Genomic DNA, 21787 nt, shown 5'->3' with positions numbered 1-21787 from the left:
TATTGATTCTCACTATCTTCTATTGGATACTAACGTTTATTATGTCCCACGATATTTATGATGTTGCTTCTTTAATGGAGGAAGAACATATTTTTCAATTGAACCAACAGCCACCAACTCAATCAAACACTGTTATTATAGATGAAGATTTATCTCAAGATGTAAGAAATTTCCCAGACAAATATTTTCGGTTAAATTTTATTTTTCTTTTAGCTTTAAAAATTCGCCCAAAAAGAGGCAGAACCGTTCGGTTCATATTTCCCTGGGGAAATTTTTGAAACATTTCCCCCCAGCTAAGGAAAATTGGGCACACAAAGCTGAAAACAGTAAGTTTTCCCTAGGGAATCACATATTCAATGATATTTTCTTTAACAAATTTCCCCCCAGTTGAGGGCAATTAGACATAAAAAAAAAGGTGAAAACAGCCTAGGCAACCACATATTTATTATTTCGTCATTGTAATAACAGAACCTCAAAAAATGAAAAAACTAGTACATTGCTAAAGTTTCTTCCCATTTCTGAAATTTGGTGAATAGTATGATTACATTAGAGATATAACATATCAATTCTCTTGCAAAATAGTCACAAAAAGATTCATCAAATTATAACTATTGCCAATTTTACTCATACTCTTCAACCCCATCGCTTGAATCGCCGCCATCGATTGAATCGCCCTCATCTTCTTTGTCTGAGACTTGATTTCCCTTTTCAGCAGAATCTTGACATATGCTTTTGAGGGTGTCTTGCATTTTCTTCCTCGATTTTGGACTTATCGGTTTGTTTGTGTCTCCAGCACCACAAGCTTTCATGTTATCTAAAAGTTTACCAAGTCACTTGTTCTGCAAAAACAAACATAAAATTTCTAAGTGCATAACATGTTGCAGTACTCTACATTTGTTTACAGTAGTTGATAAACGATTTAGCTTATCAAACGCCTAAGTACCAGAGCCAAACCAAAGAACATATTGCAATAACAAGTGATAAAGGTGAAGATAATCAAAGAACCTAAAAATTATACAAAAATTGCATGGTAGAAGTTGTGATAAATTCCCACCAAAATCCTAGATATAGTTTTGAAGCTAACACAACAATCTTAAGTATAACGAAGGGGGGGAAAACAAATAAACAACTAATATCATCTTATGACAAATTCTGAGCAAAACGCTAGATTTAAAACTCACTAAAACCCTATATATAGAACTTAGAAAACCCCTAGAAATCATAAAGGGAAGAAAACTCACAAGATTTTGGTTGATGTCTTCTTCATTAGAGAAAATACTTGGGTAGATTAGCTGGAATTTTGTAGTTGATGACCGGAAAAGATTGAAGAGAAGTCGGACAGAGATTAGGAGAGACTATTTGAAGAGAGATCGAGTGAATAAAGAAAGCATAGTTTTTTTCTTTTCTTTAATTCTGGTATATTTCCATATATTACACTTTAGTCCCTTAAATTGTGAATCTTAGAAGGTCTTTAAAATAATAACTCAAAACTTACATCTCCCTTTACTAATCTTGGCAGCTCCCCAACCATAATAGTTCCCCAACAACAATCCTTAGCTCCCCTTACCATTCGCCATCTCCGGCCATCTCCGGTTGGCTCTCTCTCCTCTCTCTCTTCTCTCTCCCTTCTCTCTCTTCCTCTTCCCACTCTTTCTCTTCTCTCTCTAAGTTTCGGCGAAGAGAATGGTCCCTTCGTTCGTCAGGAAAACTAGACGAAGGAAAGATCCTTAGTCTAGATTTGGACTCTAGTTCCGGATGAGTTTCGCTTGAATCTGGAGTCCAGATGCAAATGAGGGTTCCGGTGACGGGGAGGCTTTAGGTCCAGGCGAGGAAAGAGAGAAGATAACAAAAAGGGGTCCACGCGAGGAAAGAGAGGAAAGAGAGAAGATAACAAAAAGGGATGAAAAGAGAGAGAGAGAGGAAGATTAATCACCAGAGTGGATGATGTCGCAGTGGTCGTCGAAGTTGATGGTGGTTAGAAGGAAGATGGAGGAAGAAACAAAAAAATTTGGTTCCACCTAAACTTTCTTTCCCGGAAATATCCTTATTTCCTCGAAACATCGACCTTCTAATATTCAATTCTTAATTGCGATATGGTTTATCAACTGGAAAATTTGTTCCCATATATGTAGTAATGCTCCAGTATGGCTTGAAAGATCATGATTGTATCAGTCAAAATTAGCAGTTAATATTGTCTTTTTTTTTTTTTAATATGTTTTCCCCACTGACGAGCTCTGTTTCCTCTCGCCCGGAACAGTTATCTGTCATCTGTTGTTGACTTCCAACAAAAAATATCATCCGATCTAATATCTTTCTCTACCCCTGCACAAGCTCTCCTCTGACATTTTTTCTAAATTATATAACATTTAATAAAACAAAAATAACCTTGAGAATAAATCTCCCTCTCTCTTTCCGAACAAGAACTCCCTCTCCCCCTCTCTCTAAAACTAAACGAACCTAAGGAGATTGACACTTTTTAAAATTATCTAACATAGTGAAAAGACAAAAATAAACTTCAACGCAAATTTCCCCCTCTCTCTCTCTCGTTACTGAACAAAAAAATCTCCCTCTCTCTATAAAACTGAACGAACCTAAGGAGATAAATTCTCTGTCGATTTTGATTTTCTAATATAGGTCAGATTTGGATCTTCGAATATTAAAAATCCCTTTTAGGTTGTTGTTCTTTGTTTAAGAGTTTGAAATTGTTTTAGACTCCTAAAATAAACTTGTTCATCCACTAACGTGGAAGATACAAGACAACCTAACCCTAAATCAGTTACAAACCCTTCGCAATGCTTTACAGTAAGTTTTGTGAAGCTTTGCAATGCTTTGCGATGGTTGCGAACCATTGCAATGCTTTGCGATGGTTGCGAACCATTGCAATGCTTTGCGATGGTTGCGAACCATTGCAATACTTTGCACCAACAGTTGTATTTGTTTGCAATGCTCTGCAGTAGGTTTTGTGATGGTTGAACCTCTGCAATATTCTGCAACAACAGTTGCAATTTCTTGCAATATTTGACAACAACAGTTGCAATTGTTTACAGTATTTTGCACCAACAGTTGCAATTGTTTGCAATGCTTTGCACTAAGTATTTCGATGGTTGCGAACCTTTGCAATACTTTGTAGCAGCAATTGCAATTGCTTCTAATGTTTTTCATATTATTTGTTATCCTTTGCGACAGAGTTACAATGGTTTGTCATGCCTTGTAAACAAGGTTATATTATAAGATATCTCACTGTTATTTTCTGTTAAAAAGTTGATCTAGACATAATATGGAACGAAAATATAAGATTCTTCAAAGTTTAATACAAACTCTTTAGTTCAAATGCTTGAAAACAGTTTGCAAGCTCTTGCAAACAGTTAGCGAAGTTCTTATAAACAGTTAGCAAAGATCTCGACAGTTTGCAAAACTCTTGCAAGGCTCTCGCAAGTTTTGCAAAGACTTGCAAACAGTTTGCAAGCTAATGCAAAGGCATGTAAACTGTTTGCATGGACTCGTGAAGTTTTCCAGTTTCTCTTTATAGATATTGTTTAACAAAAAAAAAAATTTTAATCCAAAAAAGTCAATTCCAAACAGAAACATGAAATTGTTTAACAAACAAAAAATAAGCTGAAACCCCTAGCAAATTCGTTTAACAAAAATATGAATTTTGAACTTCTTTCTTTAAAATCCGTAAACAATAACAACTTGAAAACCCTAATAGGTTCAGTTAACTCGAAACTAAGGAGATTCAACCATCCTAAACCTCAAACTTCTTGAGGATTTGATGAAAATATCTTAAAAAATTTAGCTCGAATTTGCTCCAACATCTTTCCAAGCTCTGCCATTGACATTTGTTTAAATTGACTTAAGAGGAATTTCCTTGTTAAAATAAGGATATTTTTCGTCATGAAAAAGGGGATGAGTTTACAATTGGACTGGAAGAGTATTTGAAAATTTTTGTGGTGCCTACAAAGACAAAAAAATTTATTTGTCTTTAACAAAATATTCAGGTAATTAGGTCGTCGGTCAAATTTCTTGTTAGATCTATATAACTTAATTTAATTATTTTAATTTCAAATTTTGAATTAATTGACAAGAGGAATATTGAGATAGTCCAAAAAAAGGAGACAATTCCAAAGAAAATCGACAATGTGGCAATTTGAAAACTGAAACCAATAGAAACTATGGGCTGTCTAGTACGGAAACCAATCCCCATATTTGTATATATATAGTTAAGGGAACAAAATAGCCAAACACCATTGAAAAGGAAAACCCTAGAGAGGGAGAGATGGCAAGGTTGGGATTGGTATTGGTAGTAGTTGTTGGAGTCTTGTTGGTAACATGGAGTGATAATGTTGTAATGGGACAGTGTGAAGGTGACTTTGCAAGTTTAACAACTGAATGTGCTGAATTTGTGTTGAAGGAAGGGCCAAAGCTTCCACCCAGCCAGGGGTGTTGTGACGCTGTAAAGAAAGTTGATGTGCCTTGTGTTTGTAAACACATCACTAAAGAGATGGAACAAATTGTTAGTGTAGAAAAAATGGTTTATGTTGCTGATTTTTGTGGTAAACCACTCCCTCATGGAAGCAAGTGTGGAAGTATGTTCTTTTAACTTCATTTTCCTCTCAATATTCCCCCACTCTTAATTTGTCTCTATACACTTGTGGGTTATATCACATATGCATGATTCATTAGCTAAAACTTGGACATGATTCTTGGTTTTAGCTGATATTTTAATGAGAAGGATAAAGTATTCTCTAGTAATTCAAGCAATCCAACCTACTCGTTAGACAAGTCCACAGATTAACTATTCGTTTTGTTTTACTGCATGTAGAAAATGAATTTCTCTGATCTTAATTCTCCCTCCGTCCCATTTCGTTTGGGTCTTATTCCTTTAAAGGAAGATCCAAAATGTTTGTCCACTTACTTTAAATAAGATTCATTTATTACTAATTTTATTTTCATTTCCAAATCTACCTTTACTTTTAATAAGGTTTCAAACTACTTCCAATATAGTATTTATTGTAATGCTAGAAAGTAACTATGGGTAAATTAGGAAAATACATTTAGTTAGCAATCAATAAATGAGAACCCTTAATAAGTTGGATTTTCTAAAAGGTGAAACAAATTGGGACGAAGGGAGTATTTTTTTTAAGTAATGAATTGCCTAGTTGACGGAGTGAATTTACCTTTAAAACATGTCTTTATATTTGTTTCAGGTGTTACTATTCCATAAAAGCTTAGCTATTTGGAGCAACAGAAGTGGGAGAAAAAGGCATGAATAAAAACAATGAGTGGAGAATTGTTCTGTTTTAATGAAGATTATGTCGTTATAAAAGATCAATGGAAACTATTGTTTAACTTTATCCATTTTGCAAAAAAAAAAAAGAAGTTTATCAGTTATTATAATATCATTGTAAGGATCCGACAGAAAAACCCAAAATTTTACATCCCATCTCTACTAAGTGATGGTTTAAGGCCTCGTTTGGTTTCACTTAACATAAATAATATCCATAAAACAATAACCGATTGCGGTTAAAACATCAAATACTAATAATCAAGTAAAATTCTAAGAGAAAAATTAAAGCTCAGTTAAATTAGATTTACATAAATTTTGTTAAATCTCCCTAAAGGAACTTCTCTTTGTTAAGAAAGATATATTTTTGTTTTCTAATCTTCAGCTCCCTTTGACACTTTTTAAAATTATCTAACATAGTGAATAGACAAAAATAAACTTGTACGCAAATTTTCCTCTCTCTCTCTCTCTCTTTACTGAACAAAAAATCCCCCCCTCTCCCTCTAAAAAACTGAACGAATCTAAGCAGATTAATTCTCATTTCGATTTTGATTTTCTAATATAGGTCAGATTTTGATCTTCAAATATTCAAAATCCCTTTTAGATTGTTATTCTTTGTTTAAGAGTTTGAAAGTGTTTTAGACTCCTAAAATAAGCTTGTTCATCCACTAACGTGGAAGATAGAAGACAACCTAACCCTAAATTCAGTTACAAATCCTTCGCAATGCTTTACAGTAAGTTTTGTGAAGCTTTGCCATGCTTTGCGATGGTTGCGAACCATTGCAATACTTTGCAGCAACAGTTGTAATTGTTTGCAATGCTCTGTAGTAGGTTTTGTGATGGTTGAAACTTTGCAATATTTTGCAACAACAGTTGCAATTGTTTGCAATGCTTTGCACTAGGTATTTCGATGGTTGCGAGCCATTGGAATACTTTGTAGCAGCAATTGCAATTGCTTCCAATGGTTTGTCATGCCTTGTAAACAAGGTTATATTATAAGATTTCTCACTGTTATTTTCTGTTAAAAAGTTGATCTAGACACAGTATGGAACGAAAATATAAGATTCTTCAATGTTTAATCCAAACTCTTTAGTTCAAATGCTTGGAAACAGTTTGCAAATTATTTGTTATCCTTTGCGACAGAGTTACAATGATTTGTCATGCCATGTAAACAAGGTTATATTATAAGATTTCTCACTATTATTTTCTGTTAAAAAGTTGATCTACACACAATAGGGAATGAAAATATAAGATTCTTCAATGTTTAATACAAACTCATTGGTTCAAATGCTTGGAAACAGTTTGCAAGCTAATGCAAAGGCATGTAAACTGTTTGTATGGACTCGTGAAGTTTTTCAGTTTCTTTTTATAGAATTTGTTAAACAAAAAAAAAATTGAAAATCGAAAAAAGTCAATTCCAAACAGAAACATGAAATTGTTTAACAAAAACAAAAAATAAGCTGAAACCCCTAGCAAATTCGTGTAACAAAAATATAAATTTTGAACTTCTTTCTTTAGAATTCGTAAACAATAACAACCTGAAAACCTAATAGATTCAGTTAAATCGAAACTAAGGAGATTCAACCATCCTAAACCTCAAACTTCTTAAGGATTTGATGAAAATATCTTCAAAAATTTAGCTCGAATTTGCTCCAACATCTTTCCAAGCTCTACCATTGACATTTGTTGAATTTGACTTAGGAGGAATTTCATTGTTAAAATAAGGACATTTTTCTTCATGAAAAGGGGGATGAGTTTAAAATTGGAATGAAAGAGTATTTGAAAATTTTGTGGTGCTTACAAAGACAAAAAAATTAATTGTCTTTAAGAAAAATATTATGGAAATTAGGTCGTCGGTCAAATTTCTTGTTAGATCTATAACTTAATTTAATTACTTTAATTTCAAAATTTGAATTAAGACAAAAGGAATATTGAGATAGTCCAAAAAAAGGAGCCAATTCCAAAGAAAATCGACAATGTGGCAATTTGAAAACTGAAACCGATAGAAACTATGGGCTGTCTAGTACGGAAACCAATCCCCATATTTGTGTATATATAGTGAAGGGAACAAAATAGCCAAACACCATTGAAAAGGAAAACCCTAGAGAGAGAGATGGCTAGGTTGGGATTGGTATTGGTAGTAGTGGTTGGATTATTGTTGGTAACATGGAGTGATAATATTGTAATGGGATAGTGTGAAGGTGACTTTGCAAGTTTAACAACTGAATGTGCTCAATTTGTGTTGAAGGAAGGGCCAAAGATTCCACCCAGCCAGGGGTGTTGTGACGCTGTAAAGAAAGTTGATGTGCCTTGTGTTTGTAAACACATCACTAAAGAGATGGAACAAATTGTTAGTGTAGAAAAAATGGTTTATGTTGCTGATTTTTGTGGTAAACCACTCCCTCATGGAAGCAAGTGTGGAAGTATGTTCTTTTAACTTCATTTTCCTCTCAATATTCCCCCACTCTTAATTTGTCTCTATACACTTGTGGGTTATATCACATATGCATGATTCATTAGCTAAAACTTGGACATGATTCTTGGTTTTAGCTGATATTTTAATGAGAAGGATAAAGTATTCTCTAGTAATTCAAGCAATCCAACCTACTCGTTAGACAAGTCCACAGATTAACTATTCGTTTTGTTTTACTGCATGTAGAAAATGAATTTCTCTGATCTTAATTCTCCCTCCGTCCCATTTCGTTTGGGTCTTATTCCTTTAAAGGAAGATCCAAAATGTTTGTCCACTTACTTTAAATAAGATTCATTTATTACTAATTTTATTTTCATTTCCAAATCTACCTTTACTTTTAATAAGGTTTCAAACTACTTCCAATATAGTATTTATTGTAATGCTAGAAAGTAACTATGGGTAAATTAGGAAAATACATTTAGTTAGCAATCAATAAATGAGAACCCTTAATAAGTTGGATTTTCTAAAAGGTGAAACAAATTGGGACGAAGGGAGTATTTTTTTTAAGTAATGAATTGCCTAGTTGACGGAGTGAATTTACCTTTACAACATGTCTTTATATTTGTTTCAGGTGTTACTATTCCATAAAAGCTTAGCTATTTGGAGCAACAGAAGTGGGAGAAAAAGGCATGAATAAAAACAATGAGTGGAGAATTGTTCTGTTTTAATGAAGATTATGTCGTTATAAAAGATCAATGGAAACTATTGTTTAACTTTATCCATTTTGCAAAAAAAAAAGAAGTTTATCAGTTATTATAATATCATTGTAAGGATCCGACAGAAAAATCCAAAATTTTACATCCCATCTCTACTAGGTGATGGTATAAGGCCTCGTTTGGTTTCACTTAACATAAATAATATCCATAAAACAATAACAGAGTGTGGTTAAAACATCAAATACTAATAATCAAGTAAAATTTTAAGAGAAAAATTAAAGCTCAATTAAATTAGATTTACAGAAATTTAGTTAAATCTCCCTAAAGGAACTTCTCTTTGTTAAGAAAGGTATATTTATGTTTTCTAGTCTTCAACTCCATTTGACACTTTTTTAAATTATCTAACATAGTGAAAAGACAAAAATAAACTTGAACGCAAATTTCCCTCTCTCCCTTTACAGAACAAAAAAATCCCCCACTCTCTCTCTATAAAACTGAGCGAATCTAAGGGGATTAATTCTCATTTCGATTTTCTAATATAGGTTAGATTTTGATCTTCAAATATTCAAAATCCCTTTTAGGCAGGGTCGTGCGGTGCCCAGTGCGGGCAGGGCCCCCGCACTGGGCCCCCACTCACGTGGGCCCACTTTGGTGCTCAGGTTTGAATGTCAAAGGTAAACCTAGGGACCTGGGGTAAAGCAATGAGGTAAACTCAAGTGGCCCCCTATTTTTACTATAAAGTAACTATCTGTTCCTTTTCAATTCACGTGAACTTATTACAAAATTTTCTCTTTCTACTTTCTTTGGTTACACATTTTCTTTCAAATTTTCTTTTCCTAATTTATTTGGTGGTCATATTTTACTCTCTATCTATCTTTTTATTTTAACACATTACAACATTACTTTTTCATATCTAATTTTCTTACTACAAATCATATCTTTACCTGGAGATTAAATTTTATCAAATTAATTAGTCCCGTTAGAATTTGTATTGATTAATTTTTCTTTATAAATTGTGAGTGTAATAATTTTTTTAATAGCTTTGCTCAGTATTGAAAATGAACTCTTAGACAAGATTGATTACGAACCGTTAATTGATGATTACGCTTCAAAAAATGCTAGGAGAAAAAGTTTCAAGCAATTTTTTTTATTTGAATGTCTTTTAAATACATTTTGAGTTGATAAATAAACAATCAATTATGTCTTTATGGTCAATTTATTTTGAACATGTTAATTATTTTGTGTATATATTTTTTATATAACACAAAGGGCCCAAACCGAATTTTGCCACTGGGCCCTCAATTTCTCAGGCACGGCCCTGCTTTTAGGTTGTTGTTCTTCGTTTAAGAGTTTGAAATTTTTTAGACTCCTAAAATAAACTTGTTCATCCACTCACGTGGAAGATAGAAGACAACCTAACCCTAAATTCAGTTACAAACCCTTTGCAATGCTTTACAGTAAGTTTTGTGATGCTTTGCAATGCTTTGTGATAGTTGCCACCCATAGCAATACTTTGCAGCAACAATTGTAATTGTTTGCAATGCTCTGCAGTAGGTTTTTCGATGGTTGAACCTTTGCAATATTTTGCAACAACAGTTGCAATTGTTTGCAATGCTTTGCACTAGGTATTTCGATGGTTGCGAACCTTTAGCAGTAATTGCAATTGCTTCCAATGTTTTGCAAATTATTTGTTATCCTTTGTGACATAGTTACAATGGTTTATCATGCCTTGTAAACAAAGTTATATTTCAAGATTTCTCACTGTTATTTTTTATTAAAAAGTTTATCTAGACACAATAGGGAACGAAAATATAAGATTCTTCAATGTTTAATACAAACTCATTGGTTCAAATGCTTGGAAATAGTTTGCAAGATCTTGCAAAGCTCATGCAAACCATTTGCAACAAGCTAATGCAAAGGCATGTAAACCGTTTGTATGTACTCTTGAAATTTTCCAGTTTCTCTTTATAGAATTTGTTTAACAAAAAATAAATTGAAAATCCAAAAAAGTTAAATCCAAACAGAAACATGAAATTGTTTAACAAAAACAAAAAATAAGCTTAAACCCCTAGCAAATTCGTTTACCAAAAATATGAATTTAAAACTTCTTTCTTTAGAAATCCGTAAACAATAACAACCTGAAAACCCTAATAGGTTCATTTAAACCGAAACTAAGGAGATTCTACCATCCGAAAACCTCAAACTTCTTGAGGATTTGATGAAAATGTCTTCAAAAGTTTAGCTCGAATTACCTCCAACATCTTTCCAAGCTCTGCCATTGACATATGTTTAAATTGACTTAGGAGGAATTTCTTTGTTAAAATCAGGACATTTTTCGTCATGAAAAGGTGGATGAGTTTAAAATTGGACTGGAAGAGTATTTGAAAATTTTTGTGGTGCCTACAAAGACAAAAAAAATTTATTTGTCTTTAACAAAATATTCAGGAAATTAGGTCCTCGGTCAAATTTCTTGTTAGATCTATAACTTAATTTAATTACTTTAATTTCAAACTTTGAATTAATTGACAAAAGGAATATTGAGATAGTCCAAAAAAAGGAGCCAATTCCAAAGAAAATCGACAATGTGGCAATTTGAAAACTGAAACCGATAGAAACTATGGGTTGTCTAGTACGGAACCCAGTCCCCATATCTGTGTATATATAGTGAAGGGAACAAAATAACCAAACACCATTGAAAAGGAAAACCCTAGAGAGAGAGAGAGATGGCTAGGTTGGGATTGGTATTGGTAGTAGTGGTTGGAGTATTGTTGGTAACATGGAGTGATAATGTTGTAATGGGACAGTGTGAAGGTGACTTTGCAAGTTTAACAACTGAATGTGCTCAATTTGTGTTGAAGGAAGGGCCAAAGATTCCACCCAGCCAGGGGTGTTGTGACGCTGTAAAGAAAGTTGATGTGCCTTGTGTTTGTAAACACATCACTAAAGAGATGGAACAAATTGTTAGTGTAGAAAAAATGGTTTATGTTGCTGATTTTTGTGGTAAACCACTCCCTCATGGAAGCAAGTGTGGAAGTATGTTCTTTTAACTTCGTTTTCCTCTCAAAATCTCCCCCTCTTAATTTCTCTCTATATACTTGTGGATTAAATCACACATGCATGATTCATTAGCTAAAATTTGGAAATGATTCTTGGTTTTAGCTGATCTTTTAATGAGAAGGATAAACTATTCCATAGTAATTCAAGCAATCCAACCTACTCGTTAGACAAGTCCATAGATTAACTATTCGTTTTGTTTTACTTCATGTAGAAAATGAATTTCTCAAATCTTAATTCTCCCTCCGTCCCTTTTTTTTTTGGGTCTTATTCCTTTAAAGGAAGACCCAAAATGTTTGTCTACTTATTTTATATAAGATTCATTTATTACTAATTTTATTTTCATTTCCAAATCCACCCTTACTTTTAATAAGGTTTCAAACTACTTCCAATATTGTATTTATTGTAATGCTATAAAGTAATTGTGGGTAAATTAGGAAAATACAATTAGTTAGCAATCAATAAATGAAAACCCTTAATAAGTTGGATTTTCTAAAAGGTGAAACAAACTGGGACGAAGGGATGTTTTTATTAAGTAATGAATTGTCTAGTTGACGGAGTGAATTTACCTTTAAAACATGTCTTTATATTTGTTTCAGGTGTTACTATTCCATAAAAGCTTAGCTATTTTGAGCAACAGAAGGGGGAGAAGAAGGCATGAATAAAAAGAACGAGTGGAGAAGTGTTCAATTTTAATGAAAATTATGTCGTTATAAAAGATCAATGGAAATTATTGTTTAACTTTATCCATTTTTCAACAAAAAAGAAGTTTATCAGTTATTATGATATCATTGTAAGGATCCGACAGAAAAATCCAAAATTTTACATCCCATCTCTACTAGGTGATGGTGTAAGGCCTCGTTTGGTTTCACTTAACATAAATAATATCCATAAAACAATAACAGAGTGTGGTTAAAACATCAAATACTAATAATCAAGTAAAATTTTAAGAGAAAAATTAAAGCTCAATTAAATTAGATTTACAGAAATTTAGTTAAATCTCCCTAAAGGAACTTCTCTTTGTTAAGAAAGGTATATTTATGTTTTCTAGTCTTCAACTCCATTTGACACTTTTTTAAATTATCTAACATAGTGAAAAGACAAAAATAAACTTGAACGCAAATTTCCCTCTCTCCCTTTACAGAACAAAAAAATCCCCCACTCTCTCTCTATAAAACTGAGCGAATCTAAGGGGATTAATTCTCATTTCGATTTTCTAATGTAGGTTAGATTTTGATCTTCAAATATTCAAAATCCCTTTTAGGCAGGGCCGTGCGGTGCCCAGTGCGGGCAGGGCCCCCGCACTGGGCCCCCACTCACGTGGGCCCACTTTGGTGCTCAGGTTTGAATGTCAAAGGTAAACCTAGGGACCTGGGGTAAAGCAATGAGGTAAACTCAAGTGGCCCCCTATTTTTACTATAAAGTAACTATCTGTTCCTTTTCAATTTACGTGAACTTATTACAAAATTTTCTCTTTCTAATTTCTTTGGTTACACTTTTTCTTTCAAATTTTCTTTTCCTAATTTATTTGGTGGTCATATTTTACTCTCTATCTATCTTTTTATTTTAACACATTACAACATTACTTTTTCATCTCTAATTTTCTTACTACAAATCATATCTTTACCTGGAGATTAAATTTTATCAAATTAATTAGTCCCGTTACAATTTGTATTAATTAATTTTTCTTTATAAATTGTGAGTGTAATAATTTTTTTAATAGGTTTACTCAGTATTGAAAATGAACTCTTAGACAAGATTGATTACGAACCGTTAATTGATGATTACGCTTCAAAAAATGCTAGGAGAAAAAGTTTCAAGCAATTTTTTTTTATTCGAATGTCTTTTAAATACATTTTGAGTTGATAAATAAACAATCAATTATGTCTTTATGGTCAAATTATTTTGAACATGTTTATTATTTTGTGTATAATTTTTTTATATACTACAAAGGGCCCAAACCGAATTTTGGCACTGGGCCCTCAATTTCTCAGGCACGGCCCTGCTTTTAGGTTATTGTTCTTCGTTTAAGAGTTTGAAATTTTTTTAGACTCCTAAAATAAACTTGTTCATCCACTCACGTGGAAGATAGAAGACAACCTAACCCTAAATTCAGTTACAAACCCTTTGCAATGCTTTACAGTAAGTTTTGTGATGCTTTGCAATGCTTTGTGATGGTTGCCACCCATAGCAATACTTTGCAGCAACAATTGTAATTGTTTGCAATGCTCTGCAGTAGGTTTTTCGATGCTTGAACCTTTGCAATATTTTGCAACAACAGTTGCAATTGTTTGCAATGCTTTGCACTAGGTATTTCGATGGTTGTGAACCTTTAGCAGTAATTGCAATTGCTTCCAATGTTTTGCAAATTATTTGTTATCCTTTGTGACATAGTTACAATGGTTTATCATGCCTTGTAAACAAAGTTATATTTCAAGATTTCTCACTGTTATTTTTTGTTAAAAAGTTGATCTAGACACAATAGGGAACGAAAATATAAGATTCTTCAATGTTTAATACAAACTCATTGGTTCAAATGCTTGGAAATAGTTTGCAAGATCTTGCAAAGCTCTTACAAACCATTTGCAAGCTAATGCAAAGGCATGTAAACCGTTTGTACGTACTCTTGAAATTTTCCAGTTTCTCTTTATAGAATTTGTTTAACAAAAAACAAATTGAAAATCCAAAAAAGTTAAATCCAAACAGAAACATGAAATTGTTTAACAAAAACAAAAAATAAGCTTAAACCCCTAGCAAATTCGTTTAACAAAAATATGAATTTAGAACTTCTTTCTTTAGAATCCGTAAACAATAACAACCTGAAAACCCTAATAGGTTCATTTAAACCGAAACTAAGGAGATTCAACCATCCTAAACCTCAAACTTCTTGAGGATTTGATGAAAATGTCTTCGAAAGTTTAGCTCGAATTACCTCCAACATCTTTCCAAGCTCTGCCATTGACATATGTTTAAATTGACTTAGGAGGAATTTCTTTGTTAAAATAACGACATTTTTCGTCATGAAAAGGTGGATGAGTTTAAAATTGGACTGGAAGAGTATTTGAAATTTTTTGTGGTGCCTACAAAGACAAAAAAAATTTATTTGTCTTTAACAAAATATTCAGGAAATTAGGTCGTCGGTCAAATTTCTTGTTAGATCTATAACTTAATTTAATTACTTTAATTTCAAACTTTGAACTAATTGACAAAAGGAATATTGAGATAGTCCAAAAAAAGGAGCCAATTCCAAAGAAAATCGACAATGTGGCAATTTGAAAACTGAAACCGATAGAAACTATGGGCTGTCTAGTACGGAACCCAGTCCCCATATCTGTGTATATATAATGAAGGGAACAAAATAACCAAACACCATTGAAAAGGAAAACCCTAGAGAGAGAGAGAGAGAGAGAGATGGCTAGGTTGGGATTGGTATTGGTAGTAGTGGTTGGAGTATTGTTGGTAACATGGAGTGATAATGTTGTAATGGGACAGTGTGAAGGTGACTTTGCAAGTTTAACAACTGAATGTGCTCAATTTGTGTTGAAGGAAGGGCCAAAGATTCCACCCAGCCAGGGGTGTTGTGACGCTGTAAAGAAAGTTGATGTGCCTTGTGTTTGTAAACACATCACTAAAGAGATGGAACAAATTGTTAGTGTAGAAAAAATGGTTTATGTTGCTGATTTTTGTGGTAAACCACTCCCTCATGGAAGCAAGTGTGGAAGTATGTTCTTTTAACTTCATTTTCCTCTCAATATCTCCCCCTCTTAATTTCTCTCTATATACTTGTGGATTAAATCACACATCCATGATTCATTAGCTAAAATTTGGAAATGATTCTTGGTTTTAGCTGATCTTTTAATGAGAAGGATAAACTATTCTCTAGTAATTCAAGCAATCCAACCTACTCGTTAGACAAGTCCATAGATTAACTATTCGTTTTGTTTTACTTCATGTGGAAAATGAATTTCTCAAATCATAATTCTCCCTCCGTCCCTTTTTTTTTGGGTCTTATTCCTTTAAAGGAAGACCCAAAATGTTTGTCTACTTATTTTAAATAAGATTCATTTATTACTAATTTTATTTTCATTTCCAAATCCACCCTTACTTTTAATAAGGTTTCAAACTACTTCCAATATTGTATTTATTGTAATGCTATAAAGTAATTGTGGGTAAATTAGGAAAATACAACTAGTTAGCAATCAATAAATGAAAACCCTTAATAAGTTGGATTTTCTAAAAGGTGAAACAAATTGGGACGAAGGGATGTTTTTATTAAGTAATGAATTGTCTAGTTGACGGAGTGAATTTACCTTTAAAACATGTCTTTAAATTTGTTTCAGGTGTTACTATTCCATAAAAGCTTAGCTATTTTGAGCAACAGAAGGGAGAGAAGAAGGCATGAATAAAAAGAACGAGTGGAGAAGTGTTCAATTTGAATGAAAATTATGTCGTTATAAAAGATCAATGGAAATTATTGTTTAACTTTATCCATTTTGCAACAAAAAAGAAGTTTATCAGTTATTATGATATCATTGTAAGGATCCGACAGAAAAATCCAAAATTTTACATCCCATCTCTACTAGGTGATGGTGTAAGGCCTCGTTTGGTTTCACTTAACATAAATAATATCCATAAAACAATAACAGAGTGTGGTTAAAACATCGAATACTAATAATCAAGTAAAATTTTAAGAGAAAATTAAAGCTCAATTAAATTAGATTTACAGAAATTTAGTTAAATCTCCCTAAAGGAACTTCTCTTTGTTAAGAAAGGTATATTTATGTTTTCTAGTCTTCAACTCCATTTGAAACTTTTTTAAATTATCTAACATAGTGAAAAGACAAAAATAAACTTGAACGCAAATTTCCCTCTCTCTCTCTCTATAAAACTGAGCGAATCTAAGGGGATTAATTCTTATTTCGATTTTCTAATATAGGTTAGATTTTGATCTTCAAATATTCAAAATCACTTTTAGGCAGGGCCGTGTGGTGCCCAGTGCGGGCAGGGCCCCCGCACTGGGCCCCCACTCACTTGGGCCCACTTTGGTGCTCAGGTTTGAATGTCAAAGGTAAACCTAGGGACCTGGGGTAAAGCAATGAGGTAAACTCAAGTGGCCCCCTATTTTTACTATAAAGTAACTATTTGTTCCTTTTCAATTTACGTGAACTTATTACAAAATTTTCTCTTTCTAATTTCTTTGGTTACACTTTTTCTTTCAAATTTTCTTTTCCTAATTTATTTGGTGGTTATATTTTACTCTCTATCTATCTTTTTATTTTAACACATTACAACATTACTTTTTCATCTCTAATTTTCTTACTACAAATCATATCTTTACCTGGAGATTAAATTTTATCAAATTAATTAGTCCCGTTAGAGTTTGTATTAATTAAGTTTTCTTTATAAATTGTGAGTGTAATAATTTTTTTAATAGCTTTGCTCAGTATTGAAAATGAACTCTTAGACAAGATTGATTACGAACCGTTAATTGATGATTACGCTTCAAAAAATGCTAGGAGAAAAAGTTTCAAGCAATTTTTTTTATTCGAATGTCTTTTAAATACATTTTGAGTTGATGAATAAACAATCAATTATGTCTTTATGGTCAAATTATTTTGAACATGTTTATTATTTTGTGTATAATTTTTTTATATAATACAAAGGGCCCAAACCGAATTTTGGCACTGGGCCCTCAATTTCTCAGGCACGGCCCTGCTTTTAGGTTGTTGTTCTTCGTTTAAGAGTTTGAAATTTTTTTAGACTCCTAAAATAAACTTGTTCATCCACTCACGTGGAAGATAGAAGAAAACCTAACCCTAAATTCAGTTACAAACCCTTTGCAATGCTTTACAGTAAGTTTTGTGATGCTTTGCAATGCTTTGTGATGGTTGCCACCCATAGCAATACTTTGCAGCAACAATTGTAATTGTTTGCAATGCTCTGCAGTAGGTTTTTCGATGGTTGAACCTTTGCAATATTTTGCAACAACAGTTGCAATTGTTTGCAATGGTTTGCACTAGGTATTTCGATGGTTGCGAACCTTTAGCAGTAATTGCAATTGCTTCCAATCTTTTGCAAATTATTTGTTATCCTTTGTGACATAGTTACAATGGTTTATCATGCCTTGTAAACAAAGTTATATTTAAAGATTTCTCACTGTTATTTTATGTTAAAAAGTTGATCTAGACACAATAGGGAACGAAAATATAAGATTCTTCAATGTTTAATACAAACTCATTGGTTCAAATGCTTGGAAATAGTTTGCAAGATCTTGCAAAGCTCTTGCAAACCATTTGCAAGCTAATGCAAAGGCATGTAAACCGTTTGTATGTACTCTTGGAATTTTCCAGTTTCTCTTTATAGAATTTGTTTAACAAAACACAAATTGAAAATCCAAAAAAGTTAAATCCAAACAGAAACATGAAATTGTTTAACAAAAACAAAAAATAAGCTTAAACCCCTAGCAAATTCGTTTAACAAAAATATGAATTTGGAACTTCTTTCTTTAGAATCCGTAATTCAACCATCCTAAACCTCAAACTTCTTGAGGATTTGATGAAAATATGTTCGAAAGTTTAGCTCGAATTTGCTCCAACATCTTTCCAAGCTTTGCCATTGACATTTGTTTAAATTGACTTAGGAGGAATTTCCTTGTTAAAATAAGGACATTTTTCGTCATGAAAAGGGGGATGAGTTTAAAATTGGACTAGAAGAGTATTTGAAAATTTTTGTGGTGCCTACAAAGACAAAAAAATTTATTTGTCTTTAACAAAATATTCAGGAAATTAGGTCGTCGGTCAAATTTCTTGTTAGATCTATAACTTAATTTAATTACTTTAATTTCAAAATTTGAATTAATTGACAAAAGGAATATTGAGATAGTCCAAAAAAAGGAGCCAATTCCAAAGAAAATCGAAAATGTGGCAATTTGAAAACTGAAACCGATAGAAACTATGGGTTGTCTAGTACGGAAACCAGTCCCCATATCTGTGTATATATAGTGAAGGGAACAAAATAACCAAACACCATTGAAAAGGAAAACCCTAGAGAGAGAGATGGCTAGGTTGGGATTGGTATTGGTAGTAGTGGTTGGAGTAATGTTGGTAACATGGAGTGATAATGTTGTAATGGGACAGTGTGAAGGTGACTTTGCAAGTTTAACAACTGAATGTGCTCAATTTGTGTTGAAGGAAGGGCCAAAGATTCCACCCAACCTAGGGTGTTGTGGCGCTGTAAAGAAAGTTGATGTGCCTTGTGTTTGTAAACACATCACTAAAGAGATGGAACAAATTGTTAGTGTAGAAAAAATGGTTTATGTTGCTGATTTTTGTGGTAAACCACTCCCTCATGGAAGCAGGTGTGGAAGTATGTTTTTTTAACTTCATTTTCCTCTCAATATCTCCCCCTCTTAATTTCTCTCTATATACTTGTGGATTAAATCACACATGCATGATTCATTAGCTAAAACTTGGACATGATTCTTGGTTTTAGATGATCATTTAATGAGAAGGATAAACTATTCTCTAGTAATTCAAGCAATCCAACCTACTCGTTAGACAATTCCATAGATTAACTATTCGTTTTGTTTTAATTACTTCATGTAGAAAATGAATTTCTCAGATCTTAATTCTCCCTCCGTCCCATTTTGTTTTGGTCTTATTCCTTTAAAGGTAGACCCAAAATGTTTGTGCACTTACTTTAAATAAGATTCATTTATTACTAATTTTATTGTCATTTCCAAATCTATCCTTACTTTTAATAAGGTTTCAAACTACTTCCAATATAGTATTTATTGTAATGCTATAAAGTAACTATGGGTAAATTAGGAAAATTCCTTTAGTTAGCAATCATTAAATGAAAACCCTTAATAAGTTGGATTTTCTACAAGGTTAATCAAATTGGGGCAGAAGGAATATTTTGTTTAAGTAATGAATTGCCTAGTTTCTGGAGTGAATTTACCTTTAAAACGTGTCTTTATATTTGTTTCAGGTGTTACTATTCCTTAAAAGCTTAGCTATTTGGAGCAAAAGAAGGGGAGAAAAAGGCAAGAATAAAAAGAATGAGATGAGAAGTGTTCAATTTTAATGAAAATTATGTCGTTATAAAAGATCAATGGAAATTATTGTTTAACTTTATCCATTTTGCAACAAAAAAGAAGTTTATCAGTTATTATAATATCATTGTAAGGATCCGATAGAAAAACCCAATATTTTACATCCCATCTCTACTAGGTGTTGGTTTAAGGCCTCGTTTGGTTTCACTTAACATAAATAATATCCATAAAACAATAACCGAGTGTGTTTAAAAGATCCAATACAAATAATCAAGTAAAATTTTTCAACAAAATAAAATAAAATAACCATCTTCATCACTTTATTTTAGTTGGTTATTTATAGAAATTATTTATAGTTCGGGAAGTTCTAGAATCACAAAAGATTTTGACAAAGAAAAGTTATCCAGCTGATGTGGCGGTTGTGATATTCATCTCTCAGCGGTCTAGATTTAGTCAAACTTTCAAACCACAACCGCCACATCTGCTATGTAACTTCTTTTGTCAAAATCCTTTGTGATTTTAGCATTTGCCCTTATAGTTCAACCATCTTCATCGCTAATAATTTTATTACCTAATGAGCTCTGTAGCGGAGCCACCAGCCTAATCATATTCCACCACCACTCCTGGCGGTTACGGAACCCTCATAGTTTTAATATCATTCATCATCTTCGTTGGTCTTTCAAGACATTCTGATTTGGTCTTTAGGACATTAAACAATCTAATGGTGGCAACAACAACTAGGGATTCAACCCAAGATGAACAATCTTTCTTGGCGCAATTGGCGGCTCTGTCTACTAATGAACCAGAGGTGCCGGTCATCCAAAGCCAACAGGAAAGTGTGGGAAGCTTTGATCACAAACAGCATTGTGTTATTCAGGTTCTATGATACAAAAGCTTTTCTCTTGATCTACTTACAAGGAAACTACAAGGGGTGTGGAACCAACCGCTTCCATATGAATTAAGTGACATCTGGACGAACCCATTCCTGGTCCAAATTCACAACCACCAGCGAAATCCAATTAATTGTAGCCCGATCCCCGTGGATTATAAAGGATGATATTCTCTTGGTGGAGCAATGTATCAAGGGCAAACCTCCTACGGAGCATAAATTTCAGACTGCTTGGTTTAATATCCAATTTCATGATCTTCCTAAGTAGTTACTCACCCCAAATATTATCAACCTTTTGACGAAGGGCATTGAGAAGTATAAGCCGACTTCACAGGAGGACGCCATGAAATGGACTACTTTTGGATCGACAAAGATTGAGATTTCACTACTCGAACTGTTGCCGAAAACTATCAAACTCCAAATACAAGGATATCCGAGTTTACAAGTAACACTAAGATTTGAGAGATTGGGAAGATTTTGCTACTATTGTGGTCTTTTAGGCCAGTCAATGGATTTCTGTGCCAAAAGACTCAAACTGCCCGATCTCCTGGACGATACTCTAACTGAGTGACAACAGGCTATGGTAAGAAGACATGCGGGACCAAAATACCTAGAGGTGTTTAAAGTGCAGACCCCCTGGGAGAAGAAGTCAACAAGAAACAAGGGGCTGAGGAAATTAAATCACCCAATGGAGAAACAATCATCTGATGCACCCGAAAGGTTGCACACCCAAGCGGAGGTATGAAGTAGTAATCGGTAAAACCGGAGTTGATCCAAGGATAGGTTGGTAGTCCGGTTATCGGGAGAGTCTAGCCCACCGGTCTAAGAGTCACTCACTATCTTAGACTAAAAGGAAAGGGTGTCAATTTGGATTTCGAGAGGAGAGTCAGAGGAACAAGATTCGGGAAGCAACAAATAGGTGAGAGAGGTGCCGAGGTCCGGATCCATAATGATTAATCTACAACTATGTATCGTCTGATTTAATTTTCAAAAGTATAATCGATGTTTGACTCCTAAAGTAGATGTCTCTAAGTACTACGTATATCCGGAGATCATACTTAGTCAGACAAACATAACAATCGGTCAAACCCGAGTCATCGAGGGTGTTGTCTAGTCGCCTAACTATGTGAAGTGCATGACGAGACACATGAAATTATGACTTAGACTACGATCGAAATCGAATACTTCGTTTCTTTTATTAACTATGCGAAGTGTTTGACAAGTCACATGAAAATACGATCAAAGCGATAATCGAAATAAATGAACATCAATTTATAATCAAAACATCAAATCATATTAAACACAATCACAAATTTATCACATTTCATCTCATATAATCGACACACTAAAGTTGGCTAAACATGGTGATTGAATAAGA

At 33.2% G+C, this 21787-nt stretch overlaps 2 long non-coding RNA genes across 2 annotated transcripts; both read left to right on the top strand.

Annotated features, from left to right (window-relative positions):
* Positions 1 to 4243: 4243 nt before the first annotated feature.
* Positions 4244 to 5513, top strand: LOC147566902 (uncharacterized). Its single transcript, XR_015237513.1, has 2 exons — positions 4244 to 4586; positions 5208 to 5513. It is a non-coding gene; the product is annotated as an uncharacterized LOC147566902 (long non-coding RNA).
* Positions 5514 to 11032: 5519 nt separating this feature from the next.
* On the top strand, positions 11033 to 12213 carry LOC147566901 (uncharacterized). Its single transcript, XR_015230588.1, has 2 exons — positions 11033 to 11446; positions 12067 to 12213. It is a non-coding gene; the product is annotated as an uncharacterized LOC147566901 (long non-coding RNA).
* The last annotated feature ends 9574 nt before the right edge of the window (positions 12214 to 21787 follow it).

This window comes from Eschscholzia californica, unplaced genomic scaffold (assembly GCF_041429995.1).
Source record: "Eschscholzia californica isolate CP2 unplaced genomic scaffold, dmEscCali1.0.p SCAF_1, whole genome shotgun sequence".
NCBI lineage: Eukaryota > Viridiplantae > Streptophyta > Magnoliopsida > Ranunculales > Papaveraceae > Eschscholzia > Eschscholzia californica.
The sequence above is the reverse complement of the archived record's forward strand: the minus strand, read 5'-3'. Positions and strand labels throughout refer to the sequence as shown.